Here is a 21,547-nt window from a genome sequence, read left to right as displayed (position 1 = left end):
TAAACCTAATTGAAGAGGTAAAGGATCTATACTCGAGGAACTGCACAACACTCATGAAAGAAATTGAATAGGACATAAAAAGATGGAAAAACATTCCATGCTCGTGGATCAGAAGAATGAACATTGTTAAAATGTCTATGCTGTCCAGAGCAACCTATGCTTTCAATGCCATCCCAATCAAAATATCAATGGTACTTTTCAAAGTGCTTGAACAAACAATCCTAAAATTGTAGGGAACCATAAAAGACCCTGAATAGCCAGGGAAATGTTGAAAAAGAAAACTAAAGCTGTGGGCATCACATTGCCTGATTTCAAGCTATATTACAAAGCTGTGATCACCAAGACAGCATGGAATTGGCACAAAAACAGACATATAGATCAGTGGAACAGAATAGAGAGCCCAGATATGTGCCCTCAACTGTGGTCAACTAATCTTTTTGACAAAGCAGGAAAAAATATCTAATAGAAAAGACAGTCTCTTTAATAAACGGTGCTGGGAAAATTGGACAGTTCTATACAGAAGAATGAAACTTGATTATTCACTTACTCCATACACAAAGATAAACTCTAAATGGGTGACAGACACTTCTCCAAAGAAGACATACAAATAGCTAACAGACACATGAAAGCACTTTTAACATCATTAGCCATCAGGGAAATTCAAATCAAAACCACATTAAGATACCACCTTATACCAGTTAAAATGGCAAAAAAAAATGACAAGGGAAGAAACAACAAATGTTGGAGAGGATGTGGAGAAAGGGGAACCCTCTTACACTGTTGCTGGGAATGCAAGTTGGTGCAGCCACTTTGGAAAACAGTGTGGATGTTCCTCAGAAAGTTAAAAATAGAACTACCCTATGGCCCAGCAATTGCACTACTGGACATTTAACCCAGAGATCAGAAGTGAAAAGAAGGGCCATCTGTACCCTAATGTTCATACCAGCAAGGTCCACAATAGCCAGACTGTGGGAAGAGCCAAGATGCCCTTCAGCAGACAAATGAATAAAGAAGATGTGGTCCATATATACAATGGAATATTACTCAGCCATCAGAAAGGATGAATACCCAACTTTTGCATCAACATGGATGGAACTGAAGGAGATTATGCTAGTGAAATAAGTAGAGAAAGTCAATTATCACCTGGTTTCACTTATTTGTGAACATAAGGAATAGCATGGAGGACATTAAGAGAAGGAAGGGAAAAATTAAGTGGGGGAATCAGAGGGGGAAATGAACCATGAGAAACTGTGGACTCTGGGAAACAAACTGAGGGTTTTAGAGTAGGGGGATGGGTGAGCCTAGTGATGAGTATCAAGGAAAGCATGTACTGCATGGAGCACTAGGTGTTATACACAAACAATGAATCATGGAACATTGCATCAAAAACTAATTATGTACTGTGTGGTGACTAATATAATACAAATAAACAAATAAACCAACCAACCATGATCTCCTAGATATTTAAAGGAGTGCCTCCTCTCCACCAACAAACACCAATCATCACTAAAAACTTCAGAATTTAGGAAGAATAGACCAAAACCAGTGGAAAATGGGACTGTTTCACTGAAGACCACTGGGGGGAACCCCCATCAGCTAGTTATTATAACAGCTAACACAGTATAACTTACCAGGTGCTAGTTATTGTTCCCAGCCCTTTACATTTATTAAATCATTTAAACCTTACCTCCCCTCCATGAGGGCGCTGCTGTTCGTTAGCATTACTACTGGAATTACTTGGTACTAACTAATATATTTATTACTCACTTTCATTGATTCAAATAAACCAACATTGACTTTAATGGCTTCAATAAACCCAGCTTTGATTTTTGGTTTGTCTATATTAGATTGCTGTTACTAGGAGGTTGATTCATCTTTCATTCATGTATTAATTCATTAATATATTGAGCCTGAAAATACATATTCAAGTGCTTAGTATAAGCACAACACAATGTCTTATTGAGCATACAAAGTGAAAAGATTCACCATCTTATGGATTTCCAAAATCCTTTATTTTTCCTTTTGGAAACACAGTTAACTACATTTCTGAGACCCTTGGAAGTTAGCCTGGGCCATGCGATTGAACTCAGAGTGAGGATTGAAATGGTATAAACCACCTCTAGGCCTGGCCCATCAGAAATCTCCACTCCATTCTCTTCCTCTGTTGTAACATTGATGACCACATTTTAAAGATGGTCATGAGACAGAAGGAATGTGGCCCCTGAAAGACTACATCAAACAGATCATTTATCAACCACTTACCAACCACATCATAGCGGACCAATTAATACTATTTTGTGTCATAGGCTATGGAGATTTGGAGGCATTTTGTTACAACTACCATTACTTCTCTAATAAATATGATAGGTCTCTGAGATTTGGGGTGACTGATGTTCAATTTTTTTATGTCAACATACCTACTCTATTCCTTATAAGCTGAACGTCTTTGAAGCAAATTATTTAATCTATGCCAACTGTGATTTACACATTGCAAAGTGGGCCTAATAAAATTTAAAATATAGGGTTGTAGGAATATTTACATATAAGACGGTAAACACTGTCCCTGATTTTTATAATAGGTGCTCAATTAATGTAGTTATTTATCTCCTCTGCAATGTTTCAAGCTCATAATTTTCACAAAAATAAATGATGGCAAATAAAGAAGGAAGATAATTGTATTTTCCTTCTTTCTTTGAGATGGACCTGAGTCCAGGATTTTCACAGTTTGCCCCAGTTTGGCTTCACACTTCTATGTTCACCAAGGGATGCTTTATTTACCTGGATACAGAATGAATAGGTGTGAACACGAAGGTAACAGTTCTGTAGGACTGACATTAGCATTTCAAAAAAGTCGTCAAATGGCTGATGGGAAGTGTTTTCACACACTGCCTAATCTCTTTTCACACATCTTTGCTCCAGGCTGGATGCTTTTTATCACCTGTATAAGGAATTGAATAGCTGTGAGTTCCAAAGCCAAGAGGCTTACATCATATTTTAACATTTCAAAGAGAAATGTTAGAAAGTACTTTCATTTTTCTCAAAGATATACCTGAGTTTTTCAGGCTTCCAGGAAGAAAGTTCTTATTTATTAAAATATAAAAAAAAAACTGAGAAATATTGACAAACCACAGTTTCACTGTTGGAAGGACCTCAAAGTCCAGAAGGACCCCTTCTGTCATATCCTGGTGAGATGGTCTCTCAGCCTCTGATGCATCCCTTGGGTGATGGTAAATTCATTCTTCAGGAGACAGCTGCCCCATTATTGAATGACTATGGATTTTCCCTCTCATTAGCAAACATCTGCTTTCCTGAACATCTGCCCATCCATCCTGGTTATATGTGTTACAGTAAGACAGGATAAGCTAGGGGACAACACTTCAGACATCTCAGGACAGCTGTCACAGATTCCCTTCATTTTCATTTTCACTATTATCCAGCATCCCCATTTATTTCCTCTGTCTCTGAACCGCCTTGATTGGGTCTCCTCCCAGATATCCTGGTCACTCCTTCTTGCAGTTTTTGAATAAGCCAGTGCTTCTCATTAGGAGGCATCCATAATAGACTACACAATGCCAGTCTCAACCTCCTTCAGGAATCCAGTCCTAAAATTATCCACACAATCTCCACTGGTTCTTCTCAACTTGAAATTGGGCCTCTGGTTTCTAAAACACAAACAGCACACCTTTTACTCATTACTTTCGAATTTTTTTTTTTTTAGTTTCTCATTCCATATTATTTGAAATCTAGGTTCTTTAGGAAGGAAAAATAACTTTCTCACCACCCCTCTGAAGTCTTGGCTGAGACCTCCTATAATAAAAGACAGGATAAGAAGAGAAAAACAAACAGAACTTTATTAACATGTATACTTCATTTATGTATAGGAGGTAACCAGGAAAACTGAGTGATTCCTTAAGATGGCCCAAGCTGCAACTTGATGAAGTTCTAGAATATAGGTGAGGTTCGGTGGGGTGAGGTCCAGAGCCGATGACCAAGGATATTCTTGAGATATCTTAGGTGCAAAATGATGGTTTATTAAAGCACGGGGACAGGACCCATGAGCAGGAAAAGCTGCTGCCCTGGGGTTGTGAGGGGTGGCCAGTTATGTACCATGGAGTTGGGAGAAGTAAGGAAAAGGGAGATTTCAATAGAACTTTCATACACTAAAGAGATACTACATACTACAAAGATACCAGATACCAGAGGCCTTGCCATTGCCAAGGTCATTTTGCCCTCTAGCAAGGTATTAACATTAAGGTGGGTGGGAGATTCCTAAAGAATGTCCCACCCAAGAGTGGGGGTGGGGGAGGTTGCAAGGTGTCAGCTTTTGCTTTGTCCTCAACCAGCCTTCTGTTCCCTCAGCAACCTTAAATATCTTCTTCAACTAAAGACCAAAGAAAGTTCTTGGGGTGGGGGATAGGGGTTAAAGGAAAACGAGTTATGGAAGGTTTCCAAGAAAAGTATGCAAACAAAGGTAAATTTTATTATCCAGGTTCAAGTCAGTGCCTCTGCCACTGATCAGATTTTCTTGCGATTTAGACTAGTCTTTCCCTTCCCCAGTATAGAGAGGGAGGCACCTTTGTAAATTGAGAATTCTAACTATTAACATAAACTTATCAACTATGTCACCCAGATTTTGTTGGGTCGGCGGACTCTGGGAGTGCAGGAGGAACAATGGAAATGACCGCCACCGGGCCCCGCCGTCTTCCAGCCTCCCCCACACACTCCACCTTTCCTTCACCCTTGACTCTCCCACCAAAAGGATGTATGCCCAGGTCACGTCTCCATAGGTAACCCAATACCTATGCAGGAAATAGATAAAAGACTCCCACCAACTCCCCCATGTGACTTCCCCTACTCTGCTTTCAAGAGTTGCGGAACCTCGCCCAAAGGTGCCCACCTCATCCCAGCGCAACTTTCTGGGCTCCCCTTCTCCTGAGCCCTGAAACTTCGCCAGAGTGCCTTTAACAAATCTTACTTTGTGCCTACCTCGCCTGGTGTCGTGTTTATCTCTCCTATAAAATCTTACATTTGGGGGCGCCTGGGTGGCTCAGTGGGTTAAGCCTCTGCCTTCAGCTCAGGTCATGATCTCAGGGTCCTGAGATTGAGCCCCACATCGGACTCTCTGCACAGCAGGGAGCCTGCTTACTCCTCTCTCTCTGCCTGCCTCTCTGCCTACTTGTGCTCTCTCTCTCTCTCTCTCTCTCTCTCTGTTGAATAAATAAATAAAATATTAAAAAAAAAAAAACCTTACATTTGGTGCCCAAAACCCAGGAGGAGATTGAGCCCCCACCCCAATGGGGAGGCTCTCTCCTCTCCCTAGCCTGACCTGGCCCTGCCTTTTCCAAGGCCACTCTGAAGCCATGGTGAGTTTCCCCCGATTCCGTACCTCCTTCCGGAAAGCCCTGCCCTAATGGCGGCGGCATCAGGGTGGACCCCGCCGGTCACCAGGTGACCTCCGTGACTCCGAGAGGTTGGGAGACATCCTAACTTCTACGGCAGTCAACAGTTCTTCCGCAAACCAGTGGTGGATGAGGGGACGCCTTCCTTCAGCCCTTGGGTTGCCCGGCAACGAATCGTGGGGACATCCCAATTCAAATTCGACCCTAAAACATCCCAGGGGTGTTTTAGGCCTGTTGGCCAATCTTAAAACTCTGGAACTGAACCAGGACCTGCGAAAACAACGTTACTGTACTGCCACTTGGCCACAATACTGATTAGACAATCAGTCCCAATGGCCTCTGGAAGGCACATTTAATTATCAGATTCTCATGGACCTAAATAACCTCAGCAGACACCAAGGCAGATGCGCTAAGGTCCCTTATGTTCAGGATTTCTGAACCGGCGCCCTCGTCTTACCCCCCACCTCCCCACTCCTATCCCAACTCCTGACAAAGTTATCCACAGTAAATGTGAAACTTCAAAGTTTACTGAAGGTCAAATAAACTCACGTTATTTGTTAAAATCTGTTAGCAAATAATTGACTAAACTGATGGTTAATTGTCTGTCTCAAAGTTTTAATGGGTAATTGCTGAGATAGCTTTCAAAGTCTTTGGTAACCTGAAAGTTTAAAGTTTTGCTTGGATGACAAATGGAATTAAATTTGTTGGACATTTAGGTCTTTTCCAAAGAGGATAAAATGCCAAGTCATTGATTACTGAACAAAGGTTTGTGCTTTTGACTTCTTACAGCAAAGAAAATAAGAATATTTAAATCTGTTAATAAGCATGGTTTGTGCTTAACTGATTCATAAATTGGCATCTAAAGAATTCTGTCATAACTGTTCACAACTGATTAATAACAGACTGGAGGTTAATAACTAAAGGTATTTCTAAGAGTACAAAATTCTGCTAACTGTAAGACTGATGGAAATAAAGGAAGCAACTCTGTATGTAGGAAAGTAGAAGATATATAAGAAAGATTTAAGGAATGGGAGTACATTTTATTGAAAGTAAAAGGAGATAATTTTGTCCTAAATGAGATAGTTGTTTGGGACAAAACCTGAATGCAAAGGAAAGTTGTAGAAGGTTTGTGGAGGGAAATCATTCAGGAACCCAATGAAAACACAGCCATGTTTCTTAACTGACTTACTGAGGCACTGACTCAATACACTAGCCTAGACCCGGCTTCTCCAGCAGGGGCGACTGTTTTAGCTACTCACTTTTATGGGAAGCCACACAGTGCTTTCTGCCCACAGGTCCTGCCCACATGCTTTAACAAAACCATTTTTTTGCACCAAAAATGTCTCAAGAATTCTTTCTTGACCATTTGCTTCCAGACCCACATCAAAATCACATCATTTTGGTATTCATTGTGGGGCATGAGTCTTCTCAACGGGACACTGAGCTTCAGTGAAAGTACTTGGTGAGTACTTCTCTTCTCTTTCTTTATTTTCATTCCAGGGGCTTTCCATGAAGTCTGGTCTTATTGAAATACATTCATGTCCATTGGTCAGGCTGAAATTCTCTAACCCATGGCTGTTTAACAAGGAGGAATTAAAATCCTGCCTTTTAGCTGGAAGGTAGTACCATGGCCAGAATGACGCCCTCTTTTCATTTCTGTCATTATACAAAATTGTCTTTCTTGGACAAAGAACAGCCACCCAAGTGGTTAGGACAACTTCCAACATAATACTTCCATGTGACATCTCCTCCTCATTGGTCTAATGTGATACCCTTCACATCTCTGGTGGTTTTGACACAGGAAGCTCTGACATATCCTGCTTGGGATACCACACAGGATTCACAGAGTGGCAGGAAGGGGGATTTTCTTGGTAATGGACCTTCTCTAGGCTTCTTCAGTTCCCAGGGTTCTCCTGTGGGATGACTTTTAACCCACCAGAAATAATGCATATTGCAAGAGTTAGAAAAAGGGGCACCTGGGTGGCTCAGTAGGTTAAAGCCTCTGCCTTTGGCTCAGGTCATGATTCCAGGGTCCCGGGATCGAGTCCCGCGTCGGGCTCTCTGCTCAGCAGGGAGCCTGCTTTCTTCTCTCTCTCTCTCTCTCTCTCTCTGCCTGCATCTCTGCCTACTTGTAATCTCTGTCTGTCAAATAAATAATGATAATAATAATAAAAGAGTTAGAAAAAAAGACTGACCTTTTTCTGTAACACTGTAAGATCTCTGTATTCCTTAGAAGATGAGGGAAAAAATGGCCCACTAAACTTTAATATGATCTATAAGCTATATCTCTTCTGTAGGAACAGACAAATGGACAAAGGTACCCTAAGTCCAGGCCTGCATGGCCCTAAATCAGGACACTGATCATAGGGTCTCTTGCAGAATGTGTTTGGCCACTAATCAGGCTAGTTAACTGCCTCCTGATATATTGGATGATTGTCTAAACAGGCCTTCTCCAAGTAAGATGAGGTTGCCATCCCTGATGAAAGGGGAACTGACTGTCTCTCACTGTTCCTCTTAATAGACCTATGTTACTCTTGTTGCATGTGGGGGCTTCTCCCTCATTCATTTCCTGCTTAATGGCTATGATAACTGGAACCAATTATCTTTGGTTACTCTAACTCAGGAAAGGAATTTAAGGAATATTGCCAGGCAGCTACCAAAACTCCTTCTTGTTTTCTCTGTCTTCTCCTGCCCAACATGGGCTCCCTATTTCCACTTGTTGGTAGAAGCCTTTTCATATATCCAAGCTGATGAGCTTTAGAACTGGGAGTCCTCTTTCTCTGTGCTCTGAGTTTTTATCTACCTTCAGCCACAATGGCAGCATCTCACTTCTTCTGCCTTCCCTTCTCTCTCCTCCTCTTTTTGCACCACCTTGGGTGTGGTCTGCATAACTGGCTCCTATACCATCTTTGGAGCCTCTGCACCATCAGTTCATGCTCTCTCTAGCCTTGCTGTCAAAGAGCTAGGAGGACACCTTGAAATCATACCACCCACTTCAGATTCCCGCACTAGTGTCCCAAGTAAAAATTGACAATAGGGAGGGAGGAGTCAAGATGGCGGAGAAGTAGCAGGCTGAGACTACTTCAGCTAGCCAGAGATCAGCTAGATAGCTTATCTAAAGATTGCAAACACCTGAAAATCCATCGGCAGACCGAAGAGAAGAAGAACAGCAATTCTGGAAACAGAAAAACAACCACTTTCTGAAAGGAAGGACCGGCGGAGACGTGAATCCAAAGCGACGGGAAGACAGACCCCGGGGGGAGGGGCCGGCTCCCGGCAAGCGGCGGAGCAAACACGCACAAAATCAGAACTTTTAAAAGTCTGTTCCACTGAGGGACATCGCTCCAGAGGCTAAACCGGGGCAAAGCCCATGCGGGGTCAGCGTGGCCTCAGGTCCCGCAGGGTCACAGAAGGATCGGGGGTGTCTGAGTGTCGCAGAGTTTGCGGGTATTGGAACGGGAAAGCCGGCTACAGAGACAGAGCCGACAGTAAGCTCGCAGCTCGGTGTTACCTTGAACCGATCGCAGGCTCGGTGAGCTCGGAGCGCGGCTGGAGGTCAGGCAGACGGGAGTAACTGGCGCTGTTCTCTGAGGGCACACTGAGGAGTGGGGCCCTGGGCTCTCGGCTCCTCGGGACCGGAGAATAGGAGGCCGCCATTTGTATTCCCCGTCCTCCGGAACTCTACGGAAAGCGCTCAGGGAACAAAAGCTCCTGAAAGCAATCCCGAGCGGATTACTCACCCCGGCCCCTGATAAGGGCAGTGCAATTCGGCCTGGGGCAAAAACACTTGAGAATCACTACAACAGGCCCCTCCCCCAGAAGATCAACAAGAAATCCAGCCAAGACCAAGTTCATCTACCAAGGAGTGCGGTTTCAATACCAAGGAGAACAGCAGAATTCCGGAGGAGGAGAAAGCCAAGCACGGAACTCATGGCTTCTTCCCTGTGATTTTTTTTTTTAGTCTTGCAGTTAATTTAATTTTTTTCTTTTTTCATTTTTTGTTTGTTTGTTTTTTTTTTTTTCGCCTTCGGGTAAAATTTTTTTTTAACTGTTACCTTTTTCTTTTTAAATGATTTTTTACTAGTTTATCTAATATATATATTTTTTCTTTTTTATATTTTTCTTATACGTTTTCTTTTTTTTAATTCTTTTCTTTTCTTTTTTTCTTTTTTTTTCTTTCTTCCTTTTTGAACCTCTTTTTATCCCCTTTCTCCCCCCTCACGATTTGGGATCTCTTCTAATTTGGTTAAAGCATATTTTCCTGGGGTTGTTGCCACCCTTTTAGTATTTTACTTGCCCCTTCATATACTCTTATCTGGACAAAATGAAAAGACGGAAAAATTCAACACAAAAAAAAGAACAAGAGGCAGTACCAAAGGCTAGGGACCTAATCAATACAGACATTGGTAATATGTCAGATCTAGAGTTCAGAATGACAATTCTCAAGGTTCTAGCTGGGCTCGAAAAAGGCATGGAAGATATTAGAGAAACCCTCTCGAGAGATATAAAAGCCCTTTCTGGAGAAATAAAAGAACTAAAATCTAACCAAGTTGAAATCAAAAAAGCTATTAATGAGGTGCAATCAAAAATGGAGGCTCTCACTGCTAGGATAAATGAGGCAGAAGAAAGAATTAGTGATATAGAAGACCAAATGACAGAGAATAAAGAAGCTGAGCAAAAGAGGGAAAAACAGCTACTGGACCATGAGGGGAGAATTCGAGAGATAAGTGACACCATAAGACGAAACAACATTAGAATAATTGGGATTCCAGAAGAAGAAGAAAGAGACAGAGGAGCAGAAGGTATACTAGAGAGAATTATTGGGGAGAATTTCCCCAATATGGCAAAGGGAACGAACATCAAAATTCAGGAGGTTCAGAGAATGCCCCTCAAAATCAATAAGAATAGGCCCACACCCCGTCACCTAATAGTAAAATTTACAAGTCTCAGTGACAAAGAGAAAATCCTGAAAGCAGCCCGGGAAAAGAAGTCTGTAACATACAATGGTAAAAATATTAGATTGGCAGCTGACTTATCCACAGAGACCTGGCAGGCCAGAAAGAGCTGGCATGATATTTTCAGAGCACGAAATGAGAAAAACATGCAGCCCAGAATACTATATCCAGCTAGGCTATCATTGAAAATAGAAGGAGAGATTAAAAGCTTCCAGGACAAACAACAACTGAAAGAATTTGAAACACCAAACCAGCTCTACAGGAAATATTGAAAGGGGTCCTCTAAGCAAAGAGAGAGCCTACAAGTGGTAGATCAGAAAGGAACAGAGACCATATACAGTAACAGTCACCTTACAGGCAATACAATGGCACTAAATTCATATCTCTCAATAGTTACCCTGAATGTGAATGGGCTTAATGGCCCTGTCAAAAGACACAGGGTATCAGAATGGATAAAAAAACAAAACCCATCTATATGTTGCCTCCAAGAAACTCATTTTAAGCCCGAAGACACCTCCAGATTTAAAGTGAGGGGGTGGAAAAGAATTTACCATGCTAATGGACATCAGAAGAAAGCAGGAGTAGCAATCCTTATATCAGATCAATTAGATTTTAAGCCAAAGACTATAATAAGAGATGAGGAAGGACACTATATCATACTCAAAGGGTCTGTCCAACAAGAAGATTTAACAATTTTAAATATCTATGCCCCCAACGTGGGAGCAACCAACTATATAAACCAATTAATAACAAAATCAAAGAAACACATCAACAACAATACAATAATAGTAGGGGACTTTAACACTCCCCTCACTGAAATGGACAGGTCATCCAAGCAAAAGATCAGCAAGGAAATAAAGGCCTTAAACGACACACTGGACCAGATGGACATCACAGATATATTCAGAACATTTCATCCCAAAGCAACAGAATACACATTCTTCTCTAGTGCACATGGAACATTCTCCAGAATAGATCATATCCTCAGTCCTAAATCAGGACTCAACCGGTATCAAAAGATTGGGATCATTCCCTGCATATTTTCAGACCACAATACTCTAAAGCTAGAACTCAACCACAAAAGGAAGTTTGAAAAGAACCAAAATACATGGAGACTAAACAGCATCCTTCTAAAGAATGAATGGGTCAACCGGGAAATTCAAGAAGAATTGAAAAAAATCATGGAAACAAATAATAATGAAAATACAACGGTTCAAAATCTGTGGGACACAACAAAGGCAGTCCTGAGAGGAAAATATATAGCGGTACAAGCCTTTCTCAAGAAACAAGAAAGATCTCAGGTACACAACCTAACCATACACCTAAAGGAGCTGGAGAACGAACAAGAAAGAAACCCTAAGCCCAGCAGGAGAAGAGAAATCATAAAGATCAGAGCAGAAATCAATGAAATAGAAACCAAAAAAAAAACAATAGAGCAAATCAACGAAAGTAGGAGCTGGTTCTTTCAAAGAATTAATAAAATTGATAAACCCCTGGCCAGACTTATCAAAAAGAAAAGAGAAAGGACCCAAATAAATAAAATCATGAATGAAAGAGGAGAGATCACAACTAACACCAAAGAAATACAAACTATTATAAGAACATACTATGAGCAACTCTACGGCAATAAATTTGACAATATGGAAAAAATGGATGCATTCCTAGAAACATATAAACTACCACAACTGAACCAGGAAGAAATAGAAAGCCTGAACAGACCCATAACCAGTAAGGAGATTGAAACAGTCATTAAAAATCTCCAAACAAACAAAAGCCCAGGGCCAGACGGCTTCCCGGGGGAATTCTACCAAACATTTAAAGAAGAACTAATTCCTATTCTCCTGAAACTGTTCCAAAAAATAGAAATGGAAGGAAAACTTCCAAACTCATTTTATGAGGCCAGCATCACCTTGATCCCAAAACCAGACAAGGATCCCACCAAAAAAGAGAGCTATAGACCAATATCCTTGATGAACACAGATGCGAAAATACTCAACAAAATACTAGCCAATAGGATTCAACAGTACATTAAAAAGATTATTCACCACGACCAAGTGGGATGTTGCAAGGTTGGTTCAACATCCACAAATCAGTCAATGTGATACAACACATCAATAAAAGAAAGAACAAGAACCATATGATACTCTCAATAGATGCTGAAAAAGCATTTGACAAAGTACAGCATCCCTTCCTGATCAAAACTCTTCAAAGTGTAGGGATAGAGGGCACATACCTCAATATCATCAAAGCCATCTATGAAAAACCCACCGTAAATATCATTCTCAATGGAGAAAAACTGAAAGCTTTTCCGCTAAGGTCAGGAACACGGCAGGGATGTCCATTATCACCACTGCTATTCAACATAGTACTAGAGGTCCTAGCCTCAGCAATCAGACAACAAAAGGAAATTAAAGGCATCCAAATCGGCAAAGAAGAAGTCAAATTATCACTCTTCGCAGATGATATGATACTATATGTGGAAAACCCAAAAGACTCCACTCCAAAACTGCTAGAACTTATACAGGAATTCAGTAAAGTGTCAGGATATAAAATCAATGCACAGAAATCAGTTGCATTTCTCTACACCAACAGCAAGACAGAAGAAAGAGAAATTAAGGAGTCAATCCCATTTACAATTGCACCCAAAACCATAAGATACCTAGGAATAAACCTAACCAAAGAGACACAGTATCTATACTCAGGAAACTATAAAGTACTCATGAAAGAAATTGAGGAAGACACAAAGAAATGGAAAAATGTTCCATGCTCCTGGATTGGAAGAATAAATATTGTGAAAATGTCTATGCTACCTAAAGCAATCTACACATTTAATGCAATTCCTATCAAAGTACCATCCATCTTTTTCAAAGAAATGGAACAAATAATGCTAAAATTTATATGGAACCAGAAAAGACCTCGAATAGCCAAAGGGATATTGAAAAAGAAAGCCAACGTTGGTGGCATCACAATTCCGGACCTTAAGCTCTATTACAAAGCTGTCATCATCAAGACAGTATGGTACTGGCACAAAAACAGACCCATAGATCAATGGAACAGAATAGAGAGTCCAGAAATAGACCCTCAACTCTACGGTCAACTAATCTTCGACAAAGCAGGAATGAATGTCCAATGGAAAAAAGACAGCCTCTTCAATAAATGGTGCTGGGAAAATTGGACAGCCACATGCAGAAAAATGAAATTGGACCATTTCCTTACACCACACACAAAAATAGACTCAAAATGGATGAAGGACCTCAATGTGTGAAAGGAATCCATCAAAATCCTTGAGGAGACCACAGGCAGCAACCTGTTCGACCTCTGCCGCAGCAACATCTTCCTAGGAACAACGCCAAAGGCAAGGGAAGCAAGGGCAAAAATGAACTATTGGGATTTCATCAAGATCAAAAGCTTTTGCACAGCAAAGGAAACAGTTAACAAAATCAAACGACAACTGACAGAATGGGAGAAGATATTTGCAAACGACATATCAGATAAAGGACTAGTGTCCAGAATCTATAAAGAACTTAGCAAACTCAACACCCAAAGAACAAATAATTCAATCAAGAAATGGGCAGAGGACATGAACAGACATTTCTGCAAAGAAGACATCCAGATGGCCAACAGACACATGAAAAAGTGCTCCATATCACTCGGCATCAGGGAAATACAAATCAAAACCACAATGAGATATCACCTCACTCCAGTCAGAATGGCTAAAATCAACAAGTCAGGAAATGACAGATGCTGGCGAGGATGTGGAGAAAGGGGAACCCTCCTACACTGTTGGTGGGAATGCAAGCTGGTGCAGCCACTCTGGAAAACGGCATGGAGGTTCCTCAAAATGTTGAAAATAGAACTGCCCTATGACCCAGCAATTGCACTATTGGGTATTTACCCTAAAGATACAAACGTAGTGATCCAAAGGGGCACGTGCACCTGAATGTTTATAGCAGCAATGTCCACAATAGCCAAACTATGGAAAGAACCTAGATGTCCATCAACAGATGAATGGATCAAGAAGATATCATATATATACACAATGGAATACTATGCAGCCATCAAAAGAAATGAAATCTTGCCATTTGCGACAACATGGATGGAACTAGAGCGTATCATGCTTAGTGAAATAAGTCAAGCAGAGAAAGACAACTATCATATGATCTCTTTGATATGAGGAAGTGGTGATGCAACATGGGGGCTTAAGTGGGTAGGAGAAGAATCAATGAAACAAGATGGGATTGGGAGGGAGACAAACCATAAGTGACTCTTAATCTCACAAAACAAACTGAGGGTTGCTGGGGGGAGGGGGTTTGGGAGAAGGGGGTGGATTATGGACATTGGGGAGGGTATGTGCTTTGGTGAGTGCTGTGAAGTGTGTAAACCTGGTGATTCACAGACCTGTACCCCTGGGGATAAAAATATATGTTTATAAAAAATAAAAAATTATTTAAAAAAATTGACAATAGGGAACAAATTCATTGATGTTTAAGTGGTCTCAGGTGGAACAAATTTGGTATTTTAAACTAATTTAAATTTGTTGGTTTAATTAAGATAAGCATATCTTTAGAGTTACCAGCATTAAACATGAAACTTTTACTCTACCTAAGTTTACTGAATAAGTAAGCTCATGTTATCTCTGCTGCAACTTGTCAACAAAAAGATGACTTAAAATGATGGTTAATTTTGCCTGTCTCAAAGTTTTCTTTATTTACTTAACAGAGAGAGAGATTTATTTAACAGAGAGAGAGAACACAAGCTGGGGGAGTGGCGGAGGGAGAGGGAGAAGAAGGCTCTGTGATGAGCAGGGTGCCTGATGTGCGGCATGATCCCAGGACCCTGGGATTATGACCTGAGCCAAAGGCAGATGCTTAACTGACTGAGCCACCGAGATGTCCCATCTCAAAGTTTTCATGGTAATTTTAAATTTTAAAATAGCTTTTTTTTAATTTTAAATTTTTAATTTTAAAATAGTTTTCAAAGTCTTTGTTAACCTAAAACTTTAAAGTTTTGCTTGGATGATAAATTGGACTGAATTCATTGGACACGAAGTCTTTTCCAATGGAAAAAAAATTTTAATATTATAAAATGTATTTATAAAGTTCAGATCTAAAGAATTCTGGTGTAACCATTCACAATTGGTTACTACTTAGTTTTTACTGAAGTGCAAGGTTTCTAAGAGTTAAAATTCTGCTAAAAGTAATCAAGACTGATGGAAATAAGGGAAGCAACTCAGAATGAAAAAGTTATGGAATGTTTATTAAGAAAAATCTTTGGAAAGAAATTTTATATGCGGTCAGGAGTAATATTGAAATGAAGGATTCTGAAAGTACACTGGCATGAGATTAAAATTCTCCCTTTCTCTCTGTTAGAGACAAAGTTTTCTTTGATTGTTGGTCTGCTCTTGATAAGAAAATATAAACAAAACATTTTTCTCTTTTGTCTACCCAAAAGAAGCCTACAATTCTATGTTTCTATGTTTTGCCTTTATCAGGTTCTTGATTATCTATAATCTTATGTAGGAATGTGCTCTAAAACTTTCTAAGGCTTTTAACAAACTTCCCTGTAATCTGAATTATAAATGTAGACTTTTTTACTAATTAGGCCTTATTTGGTAATATTAAGTTATTCCAGAAGGATTGTTGAGCAAATGATAAGCCTTAGGTTACATTGTTTGGGTAAAAGCTATAAACAATTTAGAGATTATATGCAATTCCTAAAGCTTTAATATTTTTGGCATAAGACTATTACCTGATAATCTGATTATTTGAAGTGTTAGATGTCACAGAAATAACTGGATTCTCTCATCAGCTACATTATATGAACTCTCATCAGATCTTTAACCATGTCCATTTTTTTTAGTCTTTTCCCATTTATAATTATTGTTCTTATACTCTTGTGAAATATGTTTCATCTGCAAGGAGATTCATAAAAAGAGCTTTTGACAAATACAGGTTTTGATATCTTTAAAATCATAAAACTAAAATTGATAGGAATTTCCAGAACTAAAAGAAGAGGAAGAAGAAAGAAAGAAGAAGAAGAAAAAGAGGAGGAGGAGGAGAAGGAGGAGAAGGAGCAGCAACAGCTGCATTCAAACTTTCAAACTGAACAAGAATTAATAACATGGGACTAAATGAACTAAGAAAGATGATTATAGTTTTCGTGACTCTTATTTAAAACTTTGCTGGTTCTTTAATGTTTGCTCTTACAGATTAAGAAAACTTTTTTTTTTAATATCCATGATATACAGAAATATGATAAAATATTCCTTCATGAACAATTTGAAATGTTTAACTTCTCTGCTTACCTGAACCCTCCAGAATTCAGAAAACTCTCAGTGAATATTCTTTCTTCTGTGACAGTTACAATTATTTGCATAGTTTAATAAGAATCTCTTCTCCTTGTAACAGGACATCATTGAAAACATTGGTTATTTTACTTACTAAGGCTTTTGACTGGAATGTCATATTTGACACATGCATAGACCCAGATATGACCAGAAGAGCTTTAAGGAACTAAGGTTGACTTTATGAAGCATAAAGCCAATAGAGCCCCTTGGAAAAGTTGGCCTGATACCTTACTTAAAGACTTCCCAGCAGCCTTACCAGGTGAGTAAAGAATGTCATTTCCTAGCAGGTGGAGAAACTTCAAAATATTTGGGAGATCTCAAGAAAGGAATTTGCCCAAATCTATAGGTATTATAAGCATGTCCAACAGCAAGTATTTGGCTTGGCTTCTGGCCTAGAGAGGCTACAAAAACTACAATTAGGATTCCTCATAAAATGTTTCAGCAAAGCAGATTTAGAAAGATCTATATGATCAATTACTATTCTTGCTGAGCTTATATAAATAATTAGGCCAAGTTTATAAAAACTAGACTTGTTTTATAAATGAATTAGTCTTGAATTGGCTATTTCTGATTAAAAATAAGGATGATTATATAAAGAAAAAAGTGTTTTAATAATATTGGGCTGGCAGAAAGGGCTACGTAAGATGGCGAAAGTTCCCGCCACAAAACCTGAACTTGGACAGGAGAACAAAGGCCCAAGCAGGAATCTGAGACCCCCCCCCCCCCCCGGGCTCCAGTGGACCAATGGGACCCCAACGAGCAGGCGAGATATCCGAATAAGGGAAACTTGCCAAAAGACAAGCTCCCCTCGAGCTCCCCTCCAGACCCCTTAAAAGCCCCCTACTCCCTGCCTTGGGCGCGACTTCCACCACTCTGCTTTCCAGAGTCAGGGAACCTCGCCCGAGGGTGCCCACCTCCTCCTGGCGCAACTTTCCTGGCTCTCCTTCTCCTGAGCCCTGAAACTTTGGCGAAGAGTGTTTTTAATAAATCTTGCCTTGCACCCACTTTGCCTGGTGTTTTGTTTATCTCGCCAGAAAAACTTTCCATTTCGTGGCGGCACCCGTGAAGGAGATTGAGCCCCAACCCCAGTGAGGAGGCTCTCTCCTTTCCCTAGCAGAACCGGACCTGCCTTTCCGAACACCACTTCCGAAGCCGTGGTGAGTTTCCCCTGATTCCACGCCTCCGTCCAGAAAGCCCTTCCCTAATCTCAGCCGCATCAGGGCGGACCCCGCAGGTCACCAGGTGACCTTCGTGACTCCAAGGCCTGGAGACGTCCTAACCTCTACGGCAGTTGACACAGTTTTTCCCCAACCCAGTGGTGGACGAGGGGACGCCTTCCTCCAGCCCTCAGGTTGCCCGGCAACGAATCATGGGGACCTCCCAATCCAAATTCGACCCTAAAACATACCGGGGGTGTTTTGGGCCTGTTGGCCAATCTTAAAACCCTGGAACTGGACCAGGACCTGCGAAAACGACATTACTGTACTGTCGTGTGGCCACAATACCAATTAGACAATCGGTCCCAGTGACCTCCGGAAGGCATATTTGACTATCAGATTCTCATGGACCTAGGCAATTTCTGCAGACACCAAGGCAGATGGGCCAAGGTCCCTTAAGTCCAGGCTTTCTGGACTCTGCGCTCTTGCCCCTCCCTCTGCTCTCACTGCTCCACCTCACAGGTCCTCCTGGCCCGCTCCCCTCCCCTGCCACCCACTGCTCCCAAAGACTCGGATCTCTCCTCCCTATCTCCCCTCTCTGAACCCCCGGAGAGCTTCACCCACCCACCGACAAGAGGGCCCCTGGTTCCTCCTCCTCCTCCTCCTCCTCCTTACTACGATCTCTTACCCCAAGTTCCCTTAAGTTAGGATTTCTGAACTGGCGCCCTCGTCTACCCCTCCCCCTCCTATCCGAACTCCTGACAAATTTATCCGCAGTATACGGGAAACTCCAATCAAAGTTTACTGAAGGTCAAATAGGCTCTTGTTACTTGTTAAAATCTGCTAGCAAAGAGATGACTAGAACTGATGGTTACTTGTGTGTCTCAGAGTTTTAATAAGTAATTCTTAAGGTATCTTTCAAAGTCTTTGGTAACCTTTAACCGACTGGGATAAAATACTAGAGTGCTGGTCCCTGGAACTAGGTTTACGCTTTTGAAATCTATTGGTAAACATCTTTTGTGCTTAATTGAATTCTGTTGTAACAGCCCTGGGGCTACTGTTTGAGCTAGAACCTTTCATAAAGAATGGAAGGGGAGACTGATCACCTCCCATTAGCCAGGGATACCCAAAGGGGAGGATGTCCAATCTGTTTGAATCTGAAGAGTGCCTGACTGTGTGAATGTGTCTGTATGGCTCCACCTGCACTAGGGCTCAAAAACCCTCCCCTGATTTAGTATGCCCCCTAAGGGAGGTTGCTGGAGTTGAGGGAGTTGTTCAAGTTCATGAACCCTTCTCTCTACAAGACCTTTCCCAAATTGAGAAATGTTTGGGTTCCTTTTCAGCCAATCCTGATAACTATATCAAAGAATTCCAGTATCTGGCCCAAGCCTATGACCTCACCTGGCATGATTTACATGTGGTCCAGACCACCACCCTCACCACAGAGGAGAGGGAATGCATCCAGGCTGCTGCCCGGGAGCATCCAGATCAGGTCCATCTCACTGATGCTGCCATGCCAGTTGGAGCCCAGGTGGTCCCAGCTGTAGAACCAGGTTGGGATTATCAGGATGGCCAAGATGGCCACCGGCGCTGCGACCACATGGTCCAATGTCTCATTGCCGGCCTGCAGGCAGCCTCTAATAAGGCCATGAATTACGACAAGATTAGGGAGATTGTCCAGGCCCCTGACGAAAACCCCGCCATGTTTCTTAACCGATTGACAGAGGCTTTAACCCAGTACACTCTCTTGGACCCCGCCTCTCCTGCAGGGGCCATGGTACTGGCTACTCATTTTATCTCTCAATCAGCACCGGATATACGGAGAAAGTTAAAAAAGGCTGAAGAGGGCCTTCAGACCCCCATTTCTGACTTGGTGAAAATGGCATTTAAGGTCTTTAATTCCCGTGAGGAGGTGGCTGAGCTTAAACAACAAGCCAGACTCCAGCAAAAGGTTCAGTTGCAGACCCAAGCCTTGGTAGCAGGCCTGCAGCCGGCCAGCTCTGGGAGCCAACAGAGAGGGGCAACCAATCACACCCCCCTGGGGGCCTGTTTCAAATGTGGGGCTGAGGGACACTGGGCTCGCCAGTGCCCCAATCCAAAGCCACCAACTTGGCCTTGCCCTCAGTGCCATTTGATGGGCCACTGGAAATCTGACTGCCCTAACCTCGGGGTATCTTCGACGCCTCAATGTGGGGGACCCCCCGAGACAGTAAGTCCAGCCTTTCACCTGCTTGGATTGGAGGACGACTGACAAAGCCCAGACTCGGCCAACCCTCTCACCCAGGCCGAGCCCACGGTCATGCTCCAGGTAGTGGGTAAGTCCATCTTTTTTGCTGGACACGGGGGCTACCTACTCTGTTCTGCCTTCCTACTCGGGACTTACTCGAACCTCACCAATTACTGTTATGGGGATCGATGGGACCTCCTCCAATCCTAGGGTGACCCTTCCCCTCACCTGTAGCCTGGATGGGTTCCCCTTCTCCCACTCGTTCCTAGTGATTCCTTCCTGCCTGGTCCCTCTACTGGGGAGGGACATTCTCCAGAAACTGAGGGAAACTATCTGCCTCTCCCCTTCCTCCCCTCCCTCCACCTCAACCTGTCTCATCCTACACCTCTCCACTCCCTCAACCCCCACTCCAGATAACCTACCTACTGTAGATCCTCAGGTGTGGGACATCCCAAAGCCCATCATCACTTCCCACCTTACTCCGGTTAAAGTACAGCTTAAGGATAACTCCAAGTTTCTCTCTCGAGCTCAGTTCCCTATTTCCTTAGCCCACTGCCGGGGCCTGAAACCTATCATAGAACGGCTTAAACGTCAGGGACTCCTGATCCCCATCAGTTCCCCCCGTAACACCCCTATCCTCCCAGTAAGCAAGCCCTCAGGGGCTTATCGACTGGTACCAGACCTTAGGCTTATCAAGGAGACCGTGCGTGGCCCCCCTCCACCAGTCGTTCCTAACCCCTACAACCTATTGTCTCGTGTTCCCCCAAACACCTCTCACTTTACAGTACTGAACCTAGAGGACACCTTTTTCACTGTCCCCTTGCACCCTGATTCCTATTTTCTTTTTGCCTTCACCTGGGAGGATCCTGACACGCACGCTTCTGGACAACTTACTTGGACTGTCCTTCCCCAGGGGTTCAGAGACAGCCCCCACATTTTTGGCCAGACCTTGACTACAGACTTACAACAGTGCGTCCTTAAGGCCAGCACTCTCCTACAATATGTGGATAACCTCCTTCTCTGTAGCCCCTCCCTCTCAGTCTCCCAAGACGACACCTCCACCCTACTTAACTTCCTAGGGGCCAAGGGATATCGAGTCACCCCCTCTAAGGCCCAACTGTGTGCCCCTTTGGTTACCTATCTGGGCATATTTCTGACTCCCACTTCTAAGTCCCTTACTGGGGACCGCATACAACTCCTCCAAGAACTCCAACCTCCCCAAATGGCGGATGAAATACTCTCTTTTCTTGGATTGGTTGGGTTCTTCAGACATTGGATTCCAAATTTCTCTATCCTGACCCGTCCTCTATACCAGGCGGCTAAAGAGACCCTCCCCCCCCAGGGCCCCATAACTGATCCCACTTTGATCTGCAACTCATTCTCTAAACTAGGGTACCGCCTTACCACCGGGCAAGTTTTAGCCCTACTCGATCTCTAAACCATTCCATCTCTAAACTGATGAG

The 21,547-nt window shown here is 42.4% G+C and overlaps 1 long non-coding RNA gene across 2 annotated transcripts; it reads right to left on the bottom strand.

Moving 5' to 3' along the window:
- Positions 1 to 1,762: 1,762 nt before the first annotated feature.
- Positions 1,763 to 20,652, bottom strand: LOC309844282. Of its 2 annotated transcripts, XR_014300579.1 has the most exons (4): positions 20,507 to 20,652; positions 16,659 to 16,751; positions 16,103 to 16,265; positions 1,763 to 3,662 (listed from the first exon to the last, which is right to left on the bottom strand). It is a non-coding gene; the product is annotated as an uncharacterized lncRNA (long non-coding RNA). The 2 variants fall into 2 exon arrangements; XR_014300580.1 differs by lacking the exon at positions 16,103 to 16,265 and having other exon boundaries at positions 1,765 to 3,662.
- Between the last annotated feature and the right edge of the window lie 895 nt (positions 20,653 to 21,547).

Source organism: Mustela nivalis, assembly GCF_964662115.1.
Source record: "Mustela nivalis genome assembly, chromosome: 11".
NCBI lineage: Eukaryota > Metazoa > Chordata > Mammalia > Carnivora > Mustelidae > Mustela > Mustela nivalis.
The sequence above is the reverse complement of the archived record's forward strand: the minus strand, read 5'-3'. Positions and strand labels throughout refer to the sequence as shown.